Source organism: Hemibagrus wyckioides, linkage group LG26 (assembly GCF_019097595.1).
Source record: "Hemibagrus wyckioides isolate EC202008001 linkage group LG26, SWU_Hwy_1.0, whole genome shotgun sequence".
NCBI lineage: Eukaryota > Metazoa > Chordata > Actinopteri > Siluriformes > Bagridae > Hemibagrus > Hemibagrus wyckioides.
Window position 1 is genome coordinate 6523356 of NC_080735.1, and position 20804 is coordinate 6544159.

Genomic DNA, 20804 nt, shown 5'->3' on the forward strand with positions numbered 1-20804 from the left:
TATGAATTTTTGCACTTTGATGAAAAATATCATATTTCATATCAAAATCCATATTTTTTATGACTTTGCCCTTTTTATAATGATTTTTTGCATTTTAAAGTAAACAATCACTTTTCATATCATAGTCGACCCCAAACATGTGAAAATAGTCAAAGAAAACTGCCCCATTAAGCTGAACACGTTCGTTTGTCTGAAAAACCGCTTTCCCTTGCTCGTAGAGCGCTGAGACTTGCGGAATCGCATTTTCAGCGCCAGAGAAGCACAATGCAGAGAGCACACTTCGCCGAGGCAGGAAACGAGCCAGATCGATGAAAAATGTGGAAAGTTGACTTTGTTATGTGAATTTTCATGGAATATCACTTTTCCCATGTTTCTTATGAATTTTTGCACTTTGATGAAAAAAATCATATTTCATATCAAAATCCATATTTTTTATGACTTTGCCCTTTTTATAATGATTTTTTGCATTTTAAAGTAAACAATCACTTTTCATATCATAGTCGACCCCAAACATGTGAAAATAGTCAAAGAAAACTGCCCCATTAAGCTGAACACATTCGTTTGTCTGAAAAACCGCTTTCCCTTGCTCGTAGAGCGCTGAGACTTGCGGAATCGCATTTTCAGCGCCAGAGAAGCACAATGCAGAGAGCACACTTCGCCGAGGCAGGAAACGAGCCAGTTCGATGAAAAATGTGGAAAGTTGACTTTGTTATGTGAATTTTCATGGAATATCACTTTTCCCATGTTTCTTATGAATTTTTGCACTTTGATGAAAAAAATCATATTTCATATCAAAATCCATATTTTTATGACTTTCCAATGTTTCTTATGAATTTTTGCATTTTAAAGTAAACAATCACTTTTCATATCATAGTCGACCCCAAACATGTGAAAATAGTCAAAGAAAACTGCCCCATTAAGCTGAACACATTCGTTTGTCTGAAAAACCGCTTTCCCTTGCTCGTAGAGCGCTGAGACTTGCGGAATCGCATTTTCAGCGCCAGAGAAGCACAATGCAGAGAGCACACTTCGCCGAGGCAGGAAACGAGCCAGTTCGATGAAAAATGTGGAAAGTTGACTTTGTTATGTGAATTTTCATGGAATATCACTTTTCCCATGTTTCTTATGAATTTTTGCACTTTGATGAAAACAATCATATTACATATCAAAATCCATATTTTTTATGACTTTGCCCTTTTTATAATGATTTTTTGCATTTTAAAGTAAACAATCACTTTTCATATCATAGTCGACCCCAAACATGTGAAAATAGTCAAAGAAAACTGACCCATTAAGCTGAACACATTCGTTTGTCTGAAAAACCGCTTTCCCTTGCTCGTAGAGCGCTGAGACTTGCGGAATCGCATTTTCAGCGCCAGAGAAGCACAATGCAGAGAGCACACTTCGCCGAGGCAGGAAACGAGCCAGTTCGATGAAAAATGTGGAAAGTTGACTTTGTTATGTGAATTTTCATGGAATATCACTTTTCCCATGTTTCTTATGAATTTTTGCACTTTGATGAAAAAAATCATATTTCATATCAAAATCCATATTTTTTATGACTTTGCCCTTTTTATAATGATTTTTTGCATTTTAAAGTAAACAATCACTTTTCATATCATAGTCGACCCCAAACATGTGAAAATAGTCAAAGAAAACTGCCCCATTAAGCTGAACACATTCGTTTGTCTGAAAAACCGCTTTCCCTTGCTCGTAGAGCGCTGAGACTTGCGGAATCGCATTTTCAGCGCCAGAGAAGCACAATGCAGAGAGCACACTTCGCCGAGGCAGGAAACGAGCCAGTTCGATGAAAAATGTGGAAAGTTGACTTTGTTATGTGAATTTTCATGGAATATCACTTTTCCCATGTTTCTTATGAATTTTTGCACTTTGATGAAAAAAATCATATTTCATATCAAAATCCATATTTTTTATGACTTTCCCTTGTTTATGATGATTTTTTGCATTTTAAAGTAAACAATCACTTTTCATATCATAGTCGACCCCAAACATGTGAAAATAGTCAAAGAAAACTGACCCATTAAGCTGAACACATTCGTTTGTCTGAAAAACCGCTTTCCCTTGCTCGTAGAGCGCTGAGACTTGCGGAATCGCATTTTCAGCGCCAGAGAAGCACAATGCAGAGAGCACACTTCGCCGAGGCAGGAAACGAGCCAGTTCGATGAAAAATGTGGAAAGTTGACTTTGTTATGTGAATTTTCATGGAATATCACTTTTCCCATGTTTCTTATGAATTTTTGCACTTTGATGAAAAAAATCATATTTCATATCAAAATCCATATTTTTTATGACTTTCCAATGTTTCTTATGAATTTTTGCATTTTAAAGTAAACAATCACTTTTCATATCATAGTCGACCCCAAACATGTGAAAATAGTCAAAGAAAACTGCCCCATTAAGCTGAACACATTCGTTTGTCTGAAAAACCGCTTTCCCTTGCTCGTAGAGCGCTGAGACTTGCGGAATCGCATTTTCAGCGCCAGAGAAGCACAATGCAGAGAGCACACTTCGCCGAGGCAGGAAACGAGCCAGTTCGATGAAAAATGTGGAAAGTTGACTTTGTTATGTGAATTTTCATGGAATATCACTTTTCCCATGTTTCTTATGAATTTTTGCACTTTGATGAAAAAAGTCATATTTCATATCAAAATCCATATTTTTTATGACTTTGCCCTTTTTATAATGATTTTTTGCATTTTAAAGTAAACAATCACTTTTCATATCATAGTCGACCCCAAACATGTGAAAATAGTCAAAGAAAACTGCCCCATTAAGCTGAACACATTCGTTTGTCTGAAAAACCGCTTTCCCTTGCTCGTAGAGCGCTGAGACTTGCGGAATCGCATTTTCAGCGCCAGAGAAGCACAATGCAGAGAGCACACTTCGCCGAGGCAGGAAACGAGCCAGATCGATGAAAAATGTGGAAAGTTGACTTTGTTATGTGAATTTTCATGGAATATCACTTTTCCCATGTTTCTTATGAATTTTTGCACTTTGATGAAAAAAATCATATTTCATATCAAAATCCATATTTTTTATGACTTTGCCCTTTTTATAATGATTTTTTGCATTTTAAAGTAAACAATCACTTTTCATATCATAGTCGACCCCAAACATGTGAAAATAGTCAAAGAAAACTGCCCCATTAAGCTGAACACATTCGTTTGTCTGAAAAACCGCTTTCCCTTGCTCGTAGAGCGCTGAGACTTGCGGAATCGCATTTTCAGCGCCAGAGAAGCACAATGCAGAGAGCACACTTCGCCGAGGCAGGAAACGAGCCAGATCGATGAAAAATGTGGAAAGTTGACTTTGTTATGTGAATTTTCATGGAATATCACTTTTCCCATGTTTCTTATGAATTTTTGCACTTTGATGAAAAAATCATATTTCATATCAAAATCCATATTTTTTATGACTTTCCAATGTTTCTTATGAATTTTTTGCATTTTAAAGTAAACAATCACTTTTCATATCATAGTCAACCCCAAACATGTGAAAATAGTCAAAGAAAACTGCCCCATTAAGCTGAACACATTCGTTTGTCTGAAAAACCGCTTTCCCTTGCTCGTAGAGCGCTGAGACTTGCGGAATCGCATTTTCAGCGCCAGAGAAGCACAATGCAGAGAGCACACTTCGCCGAGGCAGGAAACGAGCCAGTTCGATGAAAAATGTGGAAAGTTGACTTTGTTATGTGAATTTTCATGGAATATCACTTTTCCCATGTTTCTTATGAATTTTTGCACTTTGATGAAAAAAATCATATTTCATATCAAAATCCATATTTTTTATGACTTTGCCCTTTTTATAATGATTTTTTGCATTTTAAAGTAAACAATCACTTTTCATATCATAGTCGACCCCAAACATGTGAAAATAGTCAAAGAAAACTGCCCCATTAAGCTGAACACGTTCGTTTGTCTGAAAAACCGCTTTCCCTTGCTCGTAGAGCGCTGAGACTTGCGGAATCGCATTTTCAGCGCCAGAGAAGCACAATGCAGAGAGCACACTTCGCCGAGGCAGGAAACGAGCCAGTTCGATGAAAAATGTGGAAAGTTGACTTTGTTATGTGAATTTTCATGGAATATCACTTTTCCCATGTTTCTTATGAATTTTTGCACTTTGATGAAAAAAATCATATTTCATATCAAAATCCATATTTTTTATGACTTTCCAATGTTTCTTATGAATTTTTGCATTTTAAAGTAAACAATCACTTTTCATATCATAGTCGACCCCAAACATGTGAAAATAGTCAAAGAAAACTGCCCCATTAAGCTGAACACATTCGTTTGTCTGAAAAACCGCTTTCCCTTGCTCGTAGAGCGCTGAGACTTGCGGAATCGCATTTTCAGCGCCAGAGAAGCACAATGCAGAGAGCACACTTCGCCGAGGCAGGAAACGAGCCAGTTCGATGAAAAATGTGGAAAGTTGACTTTGTTATGTGAATTTTCATGGAATATCACTTTTCCCATGTTTCTTATGAATTTTTGCACTTTGATGAAAAAAATCATATTTCATATCAAAATCCATATTTTTATGACTTTCCAATGTTTCTTATGAATTTTTGCATTTTAAAGTAAACAATCACTTTTCATATCATAGTCGACCCCAAACATGTGAAAATAGTCAAAGAAAACTGCCCCATTAAGCTGAACACATTCGTTTGTCTGAAAAACCGCTTTCCCTTGCTCGTAGAGCGCTGAGACTTGCGGAATCGCATTTTCAGCGCCAGAGAAGCACAATGCAGAGAGCACACTTCGCCGAGGCAGGAAACGAGCCAGTTCGATGAAAAATGTGGAAAGTTGACTTTGTTATGTGAATTTTCATGGAATATCACTTTTCCCATGTTTCTTATGAATTTTTGCACTTTGATGAAAAAAATCATATTTCATATCAAAATCCATATTTTTTATGACTTTGCCCTTTTTATAATGATTTTTTGCATTTTAAAGTAAACAATCACTTTTCATATCATAGTCGACCCCAAACATGTGAAAATAGTCAAAGAAAACTGCCCCATTAAGCTGAACACGTTCGTTTGTCTGAAAAACCGCTTTCCCTTGCTCGTAGAGCGCTGAGACTTGCGGAATCGCATTTTCAGCGCCAGAGAAGCACAATGCAGAGAGCACACTTCGCCGAGGCAGGAAACGAGCCAGTTCGATGAAAAATGTGGAAAGTTGACTTTGTTATGTGAATTTTCATGGAATATCACTTTTCCCATGTTTCTTATGAATTTTTGCACTTTGATGAAAAAAATCATATTTCATATCAAAATCCATATTTTTTATGACTTTCCAATGTTTCTTATGAATTTTTGCATTTTAAAGTAAACAATCACTTTTCATATCATAGTCGACCCCAAACATGTGAAAATAGTCAAAGAAAACTGCCCCATTAAGCTGAACACATTCGTTTGTCTGAAAAACCGCTTTCCCTTGCTCGTAGAGCGCTGAGACTTGCGGAATCGCATTTTCAGCGCCAGAGAAGCACAATGCAGAGAGCACACTTCGCCGAGGCAGGAAACGAGCCAGTTCGATGAAAAATGTGGAAAGTTGACTTTGTTATGTGAATTTTCATGGAATATCACTTTTCCCATGTTTCTTATGAATTTTTGCACTTTGATGAAAAAAATCATATTTCATATCAAAATCCATATTTTTTATGACTTTCCAATGTTTCTTATGAATTTTTGCATTTTAAAGTAAACAATCACTTTTCATATCATAGTCGACCCCAAACATGTGAAAATAGTCAAAGAAAACTGCCCCATTAAGCTGAACACGTTCGTTTGTCTGAAAAACCGCTTTCCCTTGCTCGTAGAGCGCTGAGACTTGCGGAATCGCATTTTCAGCGCCAGAGAAGCACAATGCAGAGAGCACACTTCGCCGAGGCAGGAAACGAGCCAGTTCGATGAAAAATGTGGAAAGTTGACTTTGTTATGTGAATTTTCATGGAATATCACTTTTCCCATGTTTCTTATGAATTTTTGCACTTTGATGAAAAAAATCATATTTCATATCAAAATCCATGTTTTTTTATGACTTTCCCTTGTTTATGATGATTTTTTGCATTTTAAAGTAAACAATCACTTTTCATATCATAGTCGACCCCAAACATGTGAAAATAGTCAAAGAAAACTGCCCCATTAAGCTGAACACGTTCGTTTGTCTGAAAAACCGCTTTCCCTTGCTCGTAGAGCGCTGAGACTTGCGGAATCGCATTTTCAGCGCCAGAGAAGCACAATGCAGAGAGCACCCCGCGCTGAGGCAGGAAACGAGCCAGTTCGATGAAAAATGTGGAAAGTTGACTTTGTTATGTGAATTTTCATGGAATATCACTTTTCCCATGTTTCTTATGAATTTTTGCACTTTGATGAAAAAAATCATATTTCATATCAAAATCCATATTTTTTATGACTTTGCCCTTTTTATAATGATTTTTTGCATTTTAAAGTAAACAATCACTTTTCATATCATAGTCGACCCCAAACATGTGAAAATAGTCAAAGAAAACTGCCCCATTAAGCTGAACACATTCGTTTGTCTGAAAAACCGCTTTCCCTTGCTCGTAGAGCGCTGAGACTTGCGGAATCGCATTTTCAGCGCCAGAGAAGCACAATGCAGAGAGCACACTTCGCCGAGGCAGGAAACGAGCCAGTTCGATGAAAAATGTGGAAAGTTGACTTTGTTATGTGAATTTTCATGGAATATCACTTTTCCCATGTTTCTTATGAATTTTTGCACTTTGATGAAAAAAATCATATTTCATATCAAAATCCATATTTTTTATGACTTTCCAATGTTTCTTATGAATTTTTGCATTTTAAAGTAAACAATCACTTTTCATATCATAGTCGACCCCAAACATGTGAAAATAGTCAAAGAAAACTGCCCCATTAAGCTGAACACATTCGTTTGTCTGAAAAACCGCTTTCCCTTGCTCGTAGAGCGCTGAGACTTGCGGAATCGCATTTTCAGCGCCAGAGAAGCACAATGCAGAGAGCACACTTCGCCGAGGCAGGAAACGAGCCAGTTCGATGAAAAATGTGGAAAGTTGACTTTGTTATGTGAATTTTCATGGAATATCACTTTTCCCATGTTTCTTATGAATTTTTGCACTTTGATGAAAAAAATCATATTTCATATCAAAATCCATATTTTTATGACTTTCCAATGTTTCTTATGAATTTTTGCATTTTAAAGTAAACAATCACTTTTCATATCATAGTCGACCCCAAACATGTGAAAATAGTCAAAGAAAACTGCCCCATTAAGCTGAACACATTCGTTTGTCTGAAAAACCGCTTTCCCTTGCTCGTAGAGCGCTGAGACTTGCGGAATCGCATTTTCAGCGCCAGAGAAGCACAATGCAGAGAGCACACTTCGCCGAGGCAGGAAACGAGCCAGTTCGATGAAAAATGTGGAAAGTTGACTTTGTTATGTGAATTTTCATGGAATATCACTTTTCCCATGTTTCTTATGAATTTTTGCACTTTGATGAAAACAATCATATTACATATCAAAATCCATATTTTTTATGACTTTGCCCTTTTTATAATGATTTTTTGCATTTTAAAGTAAACAATCACTTTTCATATCATAGTCGACCCCAAACATGTGAAAATAGTCAAAGAAAACTGCCCCATTAAGCTGAACACGTTCGTTTGTCTGAAAAACCGCTTTCCCTTGCTCGTAGAGCGCTGAGACTTGCGGAATCGCATTTTCAGCGCCAGAGAAGCACAATGCAGAGAGCACACTTCGCCGAGGCAGGAAACGAGCCAGTTCGATGAAAAATGTGGAAAGTTGACTTTGTTATGTGAATTTTCATGGAATATCACTTTTCCCATGTTTCTTATGAATTTTTGCACTTTGATGAAAAAAATCATATTTCATATCAAAATCCATATTTTTTATGACTTTGCCCTTTTTATAATGATTTTTTGCATTTTAAAGTAAACAATCACTTTTCATATCATAGTCGACCCCAAACATGTGAAAATAGTCAAAGAAAACTGCCCCATTAAGCTGAACACATTCGTTTGTCTGAAAAACCGCTTTCCCTTGCTCGTAGAGCGCTGAGACTTGCGGAATCGCATTTTCAGCGCCAGAGAAGCACAATGCAGAGAGCACACTTCGCCGAGGCAGGAAACGAGCCAGATCGATGAAAAATGTGGAAAGTTGACTTTGTTATGTGAATTTTCATGGAATATCACTTTTCCCATGTTTCTTATGAATTTTTGCACTTTGATGAAAAAAATCATATTTCATATCAAAATCCATATTTTTTATGACTTTCCAATGTTTCTTATGAATTTTTTGCATTTTAAAGTAAACAATCACTTTTCATATCATAGTCGACCCCAAACATGTGAAAATAGTCAAAGAAAACTGCCCCATTAAGCTGAACACATTCGCTTGTCTGAAAAACCGCTTTCCCTTGCTCGTAGAGCGCTGAGACTTGCGGAATCGCATTTTCAGCGCCAGAGAAGCACAATGCAGAGAGCACACTTCGCCGAGGCAGGAAACGAGCCAGTTCGATGAAAAATGTGGAAAGTTGACTTTGTTATGTGAATTTTCATGGAATATCACTTTTCCCATGTTTCTTATGAATTTTTGCACTTTGATGAAAAAAATCATATTTCATATCAAAATCCATATTTTTTATGACTTTGCCCTTTTTATAATGATTTTTTGCATTTTAAAGTAAACAATCACTTTTCATATCATAGTCGACCCCAAACATGTGAAAATAGTCAAAGAAAACTGCCCCATTAAGCTGAACACGTTCGTTTGTCTGAAAAACCGCTTTCCCTTGCTCGTAGAGCGCTGAGACTTGCGGAATCGCATTTTCAGCGCCAGAGAAGCACAATGCAGAGAGCACACTTCGCCGAGGCAGGAAACGAGCCAGTTCGATGAAAAATGTGGAAAGTTGACTTTGTTATGTGAATTTTCATGGAATATCACTTTTCCCATGTTTCTTATGAATTTTTGCACTTTGATGAAAAAAATCATATTTCATATCAAAATCCATATTTTTTATGACTTTCCAATGTTTCTTATGAATTTTTGCATTTTAAAGTAAACAATCACTTTTCATATCATAGTCGACCCCAAACATGTGAAAATAGTCAAAGAAAACTGCCCCATTAAGCTGAACACATTCGTTTGTCTGAAAAACCGCTTTCCCTTGCTCGTAGAGCGCTGAGACTTGCGGAATCGCATTTTCAGCGCCAGAGAAGCACAATGCAGAGAGCACACTTCGCCGAGGCAGGAAACGAGCCAGTTCGATGAAAAATGTGGAAAGTTGACTTTGTTATGTGAATTTTCATGGAATATCACTTTTCCCATGTTTCTTATGAATTTTTGCACTTTGATGAAAAAAATCATATTTCATATCAAAATCCATATTTTTTATGACTTTGCCCTTTTTATAATGATTTTTTGCATTTTAAAGTAAACAATCACTTTTCATATCATAGTCGACCCCAAACATGTGAAAATAGTCAAAGAAAACTGCCCCATTAAGCTGAACACATTCGTTTGTCTGAAAAACCGCTTTCCCTTGCTCGTAGAGCGCTGAGACTTGCGGAATCGCATTTTCAGCGCCAGAGAAGCACAATGCAGAGAGCACACTTCGCCGAGGCAGGAAACGAGCCAGTTCGATGAAAAATGTGGAAAGTTGACTTTGTTATGTGAATTTTCATGGAATATCACTTTTCCCATGTTTCTTATGAATTTTTGCACTTTGATGAAAAAAATCATATTTCATATCAAAATCCATATTTTTTATGACTTTGCCCTTTTTATAATGATTTTTTGCATTTTAAAGTAAACAATCACTTTTCATATCATAGTCGACCCCAAACATGTGAAAATAGTCAAAGAAAACTGCCCCATTAAGCTGAACACATTCGTTTGTCTGAAAAACCGCTTTCCCTTGCTCGTAGAGCGCTGAGACTTGCGGAATCGCATTTTCAGCGCCAGAGAAGCACAATGCAGAGAGCACACTTCGCCGAGGCAGGAAACGAGCCAGTTCGATGAAAAATGTGGAAAGTTGACTTTGTTATGTGAATTTTCATGGAATATCACTTTTCCCATGTTTCTTATGAATTTTTGCACTTTGATGAAAAAATCATATTTCATATCAAAATCCATATTTTTTATGACTTTCCAATGTTTCTTATGAATTTTTGCATTTTAAAGTAAACAATCACTTTTCATATCATAGTCGACCCCAAACATGTGAAAATAGTCAAAGAAAACTGCCCCATTAAGCTGAACACATTCGTTTGTCTGAAAAACCGCTTTCCCTTGCTCGTAGAGCGCTGAGACTTGCGGAATCGCATTTTCAGCGCCAGAGAAGCACAATGCAGAGAGCACACTTCGCCGAGGCAGGAAACGAGCCAGTTCGATGAAAAATGTGGAAAGTTGACTTTGTTATGTGAATTTTCATGGAATATCACTTTTCCCATGTTTCTTATGAATTTTTGCACTTTGATGAAAAAAATCATATTTCATATCAAAATCCATATTTTTTATGACTTTCCAATGTTTCTTATGAATTTTTGCATTTTAAAGTAAACAATCACTTTTCATATCATAGTCGACCCCAAACATGTGAAAATAGTCAAAGAAAACTGCCCCATTAAGCTGAACACATTCGTTTGTCTGAAAAACCGCTTTCCCTTGCTCGTAGAGCGCTGAGACTTGCGGAATCGCATTTTCAGCGCCAGAGAAGCACAATGCAGAGAGCACACTTCGCCGAGGCAGGAAACGAGCCAGTTCGATGAAAAATGTGGAAAGTTGACTTTGTTATGTGAATTTTCATGGAATATCACTTTTCCCATGTTTCTTATGAATTTTTGCACTTTGATGAAAAAAATCATATTTCATATCAAAATCCATATTTTTTATGACTTTGCCCTTTTTATAATGATTTTTTGCATTTTAAAGTAAACAATCACTTTTCATATCATAGTCGACCCCAAACATGTGAAAATAGTCAAAGAAAACTGCCCCATTAAGCTGAACACATTCGTTTGTCTGAAAAACCGCTTTCCCTTGCTCGTAGAGCGCTGAGACTTGCGGAATCGCATTTTCAGCGCCAGAGAAGCACAATGCAGAGAGCACACTTCGCCGAGGCAGGAAACGAGCCAGTTCGATGAAAAATGTGGAAAGTTGACTTTGTTATGTGAATTTTCATGGAATATCACTTTTCCCATGTTTCTTATGAATTTTTGCACTTTGATGAAAAAAATCATATTTCATATCAAAATCCATATTTTTTATGACTTTCCAATGTTTCTTATGAATTTTTGCATTTTAAAGTAAACAATCACTTTTCATATCATAGTCGACCCCAAACATGTGAAAATAGTCAAAGAAAACTGCCCCATTAAGCTGAACACATTCGTTTGTCTGAAAAACCGCTTTCCCTTGCTCGTAGAGCGCTGAGACTTGCGGAATCGCATTTTCAGCGCCAGAGAAGCACAATGCAGAGAGCACACTTCGCCGAGGCAGGAAACGAGCCAGTTCGATGAAAAATGTGGAAAGTTGACTTTGTTATGTGAATTTTCATGGAATATCACTTTTCCCATGTTTCTTATGAATTTTTGCACTTTGATGAAAAAAATCATATTTCATATCAAAATCCATATTTTTTATGACTTTGCCCTTTTTATAATGATTTTTTGCATTTTAAAGTAAACAATCACTTTTCATATCATAGTCGACCCCAAACATGTGAAAATAGTCAAAGAAAACTGCCCCATTAAGCTGAACACGTTCGTTTGTCTGAAAAACCGCTTTCCCTTGCTCGTAGAGCGCTGAGACTTGCGGAATCGCATTTTCAGCGCCAGAGAAGCACAATGCAGAGAGCACACTTCGCCGAGGCAGGAAACGAGCCAGTTCGATGAAAAATGTGGAAAGTTGACTTTGTTATGTGAATTTTCATGGAATATCACTTTTCCCATGTTTCTTATGAATTTTTGCACTTTGATGAAAAAAATCATATTTCATATCAAAATCCATATTTTTATGACTTTCCAATGTTTCTTATGAATTTTTGCATTTTAAAGTAAACAATCACTTTTCATATCATAGTCGACCCCAAACATGTGAAAATAGTCAAAGAAAACTGCCCCATTAAGCTGAACACATTCGTTTGTCTGAAAAACCGCTTTCCCTTGCTCGTAGAGCGCTGAGACTTGCGGAATCGCATTTTCAGCGCCAGAGAAGCACAATGCAGAGAGCACACTTCGCCGAGGCAGGAAACGAGCCAGTTCGATGAAAAATGTGGAAAGTTGACTTTGTTATGTGAATTTTCATGGAATATCACTTTTCCCATGTTTCTTATGAATTTTTGCACTTTGATGAAAAAAATCATATTTCATATCAAAATCCATATTTTTTATGACTTTCCAATGTTTCTTATGAATTTTTGCATTTTAAAGTAAACAATCACTTTTCATATCATAGTCGACCCCAAACATGTGAAAATAGTCAAAGAAAACTGCCCCATTAAGCTGAACACATTCGTTTGTCTGAAAAACCGCTTTCCCTTGCTCGTAGAGCGCTGAGACTTGCGGAATCGCATTTTCAGCGCCAGAGAAGCACAATGCAGAGAGCACACTTCGCCGAGGCAGGAAACGAGCCAGTTCGATGAAAAATGTGGAAAGTTGACTTTGTTATGTGAATTTTCATGGAATATCACTTTTCCCATGTTTCTTATGAATTTTTGCACTTTGATGAAAAAAATCATATTTCATATCAAAATCCATATTTTTTATGACTTTGCCCTTTTTATAATGATTTTTTGCATTTTAAAGTAAACAATCACTTTTCATATCATAGTCGACCCCAAACATGTGAAAATAGTCAAAGAAAACTGCCCCATTAAGCTGAACACGTTCGTTTGTCTGAAAAACCGCTTTCCCTTGCTCGTAGAGCGCTGAGACTTGCGGAATCGCATTTTCAGCGCCAGAGAAGCACAATGCAGAGAGCACACTTCGCCGAGGCAGGAAACGAGCCAGTTCGATGAAAAATGTGGAAAGTTGACTTTGTTATGTGAATTTTCATGGAATATCACTTTTCCCATGTTTCTTATGAATTTTTGCACTTTGATGAAAAAAATCATATTTCATATAAAAATCCATATTTTTTATGACTTTCCCTTTTTTATGAATTTTTTGCATTTTAAAGTAAACAATCACTTTTCATATCATAGTCGACCCCAAACATGTGAAAATAGTCAAAGAAAACTGCCCCATTAAGCTGAACACGTTCGTTTGTCTGAAAAACCGCTTTCCCTTGCTCGTAGAGCGCTGAGACTTGCGGAATCGCATTTTCAGCGCCAGAGAAGCACAATGCAGAGAGCACACTTCGCCGAGGCAGGAAACGAGCCAGTTCGATGAAAAATGTGGAAAGTTGACTTTGTAATGTGAATTTTCATGGAATATCACTTTTCCCATGTTTCTTATGAATTTTTGCACTTTGATGAAAAAAATCATATTACATATCAAAATCCACATTTTTTATGACTTTCCAATGTTTCTTATGAATTTTTGCATTTTAAAGTAAACAATCACTTTTCATATCATAGTCGACCCCAAACATGTGAAAATAGTCAAAGAAAACTGCCCCATTAAGCTGAACACATTCGCTTGTCTGAAAAACCGCTTTCCCTTGCTCGTAGAGCGCTGAGACTTGCGGAATCGCATTTTCAGCGCCAGAGAAGCACAATGCAGAGAGCACACTTCGCCGAGGCAGGAAACGAGCCAGTTCGATGAAAAATGTGGAAAGTTGACTTTGTTATGTGAATTTTCATGGAATATCACTTTTCCCATGTTTCTTATGAATTTTTGCACTTTGATGAAAAAAATCATATTTCATATCAAAATCCATATTTTTTATGACTTTGCCCTTTTTATAATGATTTTTTGCATTTTAAAGTAATCAATCACTTTTCATATCATAGTCGACCCCAAACATGTGAAAATAGTCAAAGAAAACTGCCCCATTAAGCTGAACACGTTCGTTTGTCTGAAAAACCGCTTTCCCTTGCTCGTAGAGCGCTGAGACTTGCGGAATCGCATTTTCAGCGCCAGAGAAGCACAATGCAGAGAGCACACTTCGCCGAGGCAGGAAACGAGCCAGTTCGATGAAAAATGTGGAAAGTTGACTTTGTAATGTGAATTTTCATGGAATATCACTTTTCCCATGTTTCTTATGAATTTTTGCACTTTGATGAAAAAAATCATATTTCATATCGAAATCCATATTTTTTATGACTTTCCAATGTTTCTTATGAATTTTTGCATTTTAAAGTAAACAATCACTTTTCATATCATAGTCGACCCCAAACATGTGAAAATAGTCAAAGAAAACTGCCCCATTAAGCTGAACACATTCGTTTGTCTGAAAAACCGCTTTCCCTTGCTCGTAGAGCGCTGAGACTTGCGGAATCGCATTTTCAGCGCCAGAGAAGCACAATGCAGAGAGCACCCCGCGCTGAGGCAGGAAACGAGCCAGTTCGATGAAAAATGTGGAAAGTTGACTTTGTTATGTGAATTTTCATGGAATATCACTTTTCCCATGTTTCTTATGAATTTTTGCACTTTGATGAAAAAAATCATATTTCATATCAAAATCCATATTTTTTATGACTTTGCCCTTTTTATAATGATTTTTTGCATTTTAAAGTAAACAATCACTTTTCATATCATAGTCGACCCCAAACATGTGAAAATAGTCAAAGAAAACTGCCCCATTAAGCTGAACACATTCGTTTGTCTGAAAAACCGCTTTCCCTTGCTCGTAGAGCGCTGAGACTTGCGGAATCGCATTTTCAGCGCCAGAGAAGCACAATGCAGAGAGCACACTTCGCCGAGGCAGGAAACGAGCCAGTTCGATGAAAAATGTGGAAAGTTGACTTTGTAATGTGAATTTTCATGGAATATCACTTTTCCCATGTTTCTTATGAATTTTTGCACTTTGATGAAAAAATCATATTTCATATAAAAATCCATATTTTTTATGACTTTCCAATGTTTCTTATGAATTTTTTGCATTTTAAAGTAAACAATCACTTTTCATATCATAGTCGACCCCAAACATGTGAAAATAGTCAAAGAAAACTGCCCCATTAAGCTGAACACATTCGCTTGTCTGAAAAACCGCTTTCCCTTGCTCGTAGAGCGCTGAGACTTGCGGAATCGCATTTTCAGCGCCAGAGAAGCACAATGCAGAGAGCACCCCGCGCTGAGGCAGGAAACGAGCCAGTTCGATGAAAAATGTGGAAAGTTGACTTTGTTATGTGAATTTTCATGGAATATCACTTTTCCCATGTTTCTTATGAATTTTTGCACTTTGATGAAAAAAATCATATTTCATATCAAAATCCATATTTTTTATGACTTTGCCCTTTTTATAATGATTTTTTGCATTTTAAAGTAATCAATCACTTTTCATATCATAGTCGACCCCAAACATGTGAAAATAGTCAAAGAAAACTGCCCCATTAAGCTGAACACGTTCGTTTGTCTGAAAAACCGCTTTCCCTTGCTCGTAGAGCGCTGAGACTTGCGGAATCGCATTTTCAGCGCCAGAGAAGCACAATGCAGAGAGCACACTTCGCCGAGGCAGGAAACGAGCCAGTTCGATGAAAAATGTGGAAAGTTGACTTTGTTATGTGAATTTTCATGGAATATCACTTTTCCCATGTTTCTTATGAATTTTTGCACTTTGATGAAAAAAATCATATTTCATATCAAAATCCATATTTTTTTATGACTTTCCCTTGTTTATGATGATTTTTTGCATTTTAAAGTAAACAATCACTTTTCATATCATAGTCGACCCCAAACATGTGAAAATAGTCAAAGAAAACTGCCCCATTAAGCTGAACACATTCGCTTGTCTGAAAAACCGCTTTCCCTTGCTCGTAGAGCGCTGAGACTTGCGGAATCGCATTTTCAGCGCCAGAGAAGCACAATGCAGAGAGCACCCCGCGCTGAGGCAGGAAACGAGCCAGTTCGATGAAAAATGTGGAAAGTTGACTTTGTTATGTGAATTTTCATGGAATATCACTTTTCCCATGTTTCTTATGAATTTTTGCACTTTGATGAAAAAAATCATATTTCATATCAAAATCCATATTTTTTATGACTTTGCCCTTTTTATAATGATTTTTTGCATTTTGAAGTAAACAATCACTTTTCATATCATAGTCGACCCCAAACATGTGAAAATAGTCAAAGAAAACTGCCCCATTAAGCTGAACACGGTCGTTTGTCTGAAAAACCGCTTTCCCTTGCTCGTAGAGCGCTGAGACTTGCGGAATAGCATTTTCAGCGCCAGAGAAGCACAATGCAGAGAGCACACTTCGCCGAGGCAGGAAACGAGCCAGATCGATGAAAAATGTGGAAAGTTGACTTTCTTATGTGAATTTTCATGGAATATCACTTTTCCCATGTTTCTTATGAATTTTTGCACTTTGATGAAAAAATCATATTTCATATCAAAATCCATATTTTTTATGACTTTCCAATGTTTCTTATGAATTTTTTGCATTTTAAAGTAAACAATCACTTTTCATATCATAATCAACCCCAAACATGTGAAAATAGTCAAAGAAAACTGCCCCATTAAGCTGAACACATTCGCTTGTCTGAAAAACCGCTGTCCCTTGCTCGTAGAGCGCTGAGACTTGCGGAATCGCATTTTCAGCGCCAAGGAAGCACAATGCAGAGAGCACCCCGCGCTGAGGCAGGAAACGAGCCAGTTCGATGAAAAATGTGGAAAGTTGACTTTGTTATGTGAATTTTCATGGAATATCACTTTTCCCATGTTTCTTATGAATTTTTGCACTTTGATGAAAAAAATCATATTTCATGTCAAAATCCATATTTTTTATGACTTTCCAATGTTTCTTATGAATTTTTGCATTTTAAAGTAAACAATCACTTTTCATATCATAGTCGACCCCAAACATGTGAAAATAGTCAAAGAAAACTGCCCCATTAAGCTGAACACATTCGCTTGTCTGAAAAACCGCTTTCCCTTGCTCGTAGAGCGCTGAGACTTGCGGAATCGCATTTTCAGCGCCAGAGAAAAACAATGCAGAGAGCACACTTCGCCGAGGCAGGAAACGAGCCAGTTCGATGAAAAATGTGGAAAGTTGACTTTGTTATGTGAATTTTCATGGAATATCACTTTTCCCATGTTTCTTATGAATTTTTGCACTTTGATGAAAAAAGTCATATTTCATATCAAAATCCATATTTTTTATGACTTTGCCCTTTTTATAATGATTTTTTGCATTTTAAAGTAAACAATCACTTTTCATATCATAGTCGACCCCAAACATGTGAAAATAGTCAAAGAAAACTGCCCCATTAAGCTGAACACGTTCGTTTGTCTGAAAAACCGCTTTCCCTTGCTCGTAGAGCGCTGAGACTTGCGGAATCGCATTTTCAGCGCCAGAGAAGCACAATGCAGAGAGCACACTTCGCCGAGGCAGGAAACGAGCCAGATCGATGAAAAATGTGGAAAGTTGACTTTGTTATGTGAATTTTCATGGAATATCACTTTTCCCATGTTTCTTATGAATTTTTGCACTTTGATGAAAAAAATCATATTTCATATCAAAATCCATATTTTTTATGACTTTGCCCTTTTTATAATGATTTTTTGCATTTTGAACTAAACAATCACTTTTCATATCATAGTCGACCGCAAACATGTGAAAATAGTCAAAGAAAACTGCCCCATTAAGCTGAACACGGTCGTTTGTCTGAAAAACCGCTTTCCCTTGCTCGTAGAGCGCTGAGACTTGCGGAATCGCATTTTCAGCGCCAGAGAAGCACAATGCAGAGAGCACACTTCGCCGAGGCAGGAAACGAGCCAGTTCGATGAAAAATGTGGAAAGTTGACTTTGTTATGTGAATTTTCATGGAATATCACTTTTCCCATGTTTCTTATGAATTTTTTCACTTTGATGAAAAAAATCATATTTCATATCAAAATCCATATTTTTATGACTTTCCAATGTTTCTTATGAATTTTTGCATTTTAAAGTAAACAATCACTTTTCATATCATAGTCGACCCCAAACATGTGAAAATAGTCAAAGAAAACTGCCCCATTAAGCTGAACACATTCGCTTGTCTGAAAAACCGCTTTCCCTTGCTCGTAGAGCGCTGAGACTTGCGGAATCGCATTTTCAGCGCCAGAGAAGCACAATGCAGAGAGCACACTTCGCCGAGGCAGGAAACGAGCCAGTTCGATGAAAAATGTGGAAAGTTGACTTTGTTATGTGAATTTTCATGGAATATCACTTTTCCCATGTTTCTTATGAATTTTTGCACTTTGATGAAAAAGATCATATTTCATATCAAAATCCATATTTTTTTATGACTTTCCCTTGTTTATGATGATTTTTTGCATTTTAAAGTAAACAATCACTTTTCATATCATAGTCGACCCCAAACATGTGAAAATAGTCAAAGAAAACTGCCCCATTAAGCTGAACACGGTCGTTTGTCTGAAAAACCGCTTTCCCTTGCTCGTAGAGCGCTGAGACTTGCGGAATCGCATTTTCAGCGCCAGAGAAGCACAATGCAGAGAGCACACTTCGCCGAGGCAGGAAACGAGCCAGTTCGATGAAAAATGTGGAAAGTTGACTTTGTTATGTGAATTTTCATGGAATATCACTTTTCCCATGTTTCTTATGAATTTTTGCACTTTGATGAAAAAAATCATATTTCATATCAAAATCCATATTTTTTATGACTTTGCCCTTTTTATAATGATTTTTTGCATTTTAAAGTAATCAATCACTTTTCATATCATAGTCGACCCCAAACATGTGAAAATAGTCAAAGAAAACTGCCCCATTAAGCTGAACACGTTCGTTTGTCTGAAAAACCGCTTTCCCTTGCTCGTAGAGCGCTGAGACTTGCGGAATCGCATTTTCAGCGCCAGAGAAGCACAATGCAGAGAGCACACTTCGCCGAGGCAGGAAACGAGCCAGTTCGATGAAAAATGTGGAAAGTTGACTTTGTAATGTGAATTTTCATGGAATATCACTTTTCCCATGTTTCTTATGAATTTTTGCACTTTGATGAAAAAATCATATTTCATATAAAAATCCATATTTTTTATGACTTTCCAATGTTTCTTATGAATTTTTTGCATTTTAAAGTAAACAATCACTTTTCATATCATAGTCGACCCCAAACATGTGAAAATAGTCAAAGAAAACTGCCCCATTAAGCTGAACACGTTCGTTTGTCTGAAAAACCGCTTTCCCTTGCTCGTAGAGCGCTGAGACTTGCGGAATCGCATTTTCAGCGCCAGAGAAGCACAATGCAGAGAGCACACTTCGCCGAGGCAGGAAACGAGCCAGTTCGATGAAAAATGTGGAAAGTTGACTTTGTAATGTGAATTTTCATGGAATATCACTTTTCCCATGTTTCTTATGAATTTTTGCACTTTGATGAAAAAAATCATATTTCATATCAAAATCCATGTTTTTTTATGACTTTCCCTTGTTTATGATGATTTTTTGCATTTTAAAGTAAACAATCACTTTTCATATCATAGTCGACCCCAAACATGTGAAAATAGTCAAAGAAAACTGCCCCATTAAGCTGCACACATTCGTTTGTCTGAAAAACCGCTTTCCCTTGCTCGTAGAGCGCTGAGACTTGCGGAATCGCATTTTCAGCGCCAGTGAAGCACAATGCAGAGAGCACCCCGCGCTGAGGCAGGAAACGAGCCAGTTCGATGAAAAATGTGGAAAGTTGACTTTGTTATGTGAATTTTCATGGAATATCACTTTTCCCATGTTTCTTATGAATTTTTGCACTTTGATGAAAAAAATCATATTTCATATCAAAATCCATATTTTTTATGACTTTGCCCTTTTTATAATGATTTTTTGCATTTTAAAGTAATCAATCACTTTTCATATCATAGTCGACCCCAAACATGTGAAAATAGTCAAAGAAAACTGCCCCATTAAGCTGAACACGTTCGTTTGTCTGAAAAACCGCTTTCCCTTGCTCGTAGAGCGCTGAGACTTGCGGAATCGCATTTTCAGCGCCAGAGAAGCACAATGCAGAGAGCACACTTCGCCGAGACAGGAAACGAGCCAGTTCGATGAAAAATGTGGAAAGTTGACTTTGTAATGTGAATTTTCATGGAATATCACTTTTCCCATGTTTCTTATGAATTTTTGCACTTTGATGAAAAAAATCATATTTCATATCGAAATCCATATTTTTTATGACTTTCCAATGTTTCTTATGAATTTTTGCATTTTAAAGTAAACAATCACTTTTCATATCATAGTCGACCCCAAGCATGTGAAAATAGTCAAAGAAAACTGCCCCATTAAGCTGCACACATTCGTTTGTCTGAAAAACCGCTTTCCCTTGCTCGTAGAGCGCTGAGACTTGCGGAATCGCATTTTCAGCGCCAGAGAAGCACAATGCAGAGAGCACACTTCGCCGAGGCAGGAAACGAGCCAGATCGATGAAAAATGTGGAAAGTTGACTTTGTTATGTGAATTTTCATGGAATATCACTTTTCCCATGTTTCTTATGAATTTTTGCACTTTGATGAAAAAAATCATATTTCATATCAAAATCCATATTTTTTTATGACTTTCCCTTGTTTATGATGATTTTTTGCATTTTAAAGTAAACAATCACTTTTCATATCATAGTCGACCCCAAACATGTGAAAATAGTCAAAGAAAACTGCCCCATTAAGCTGAACACA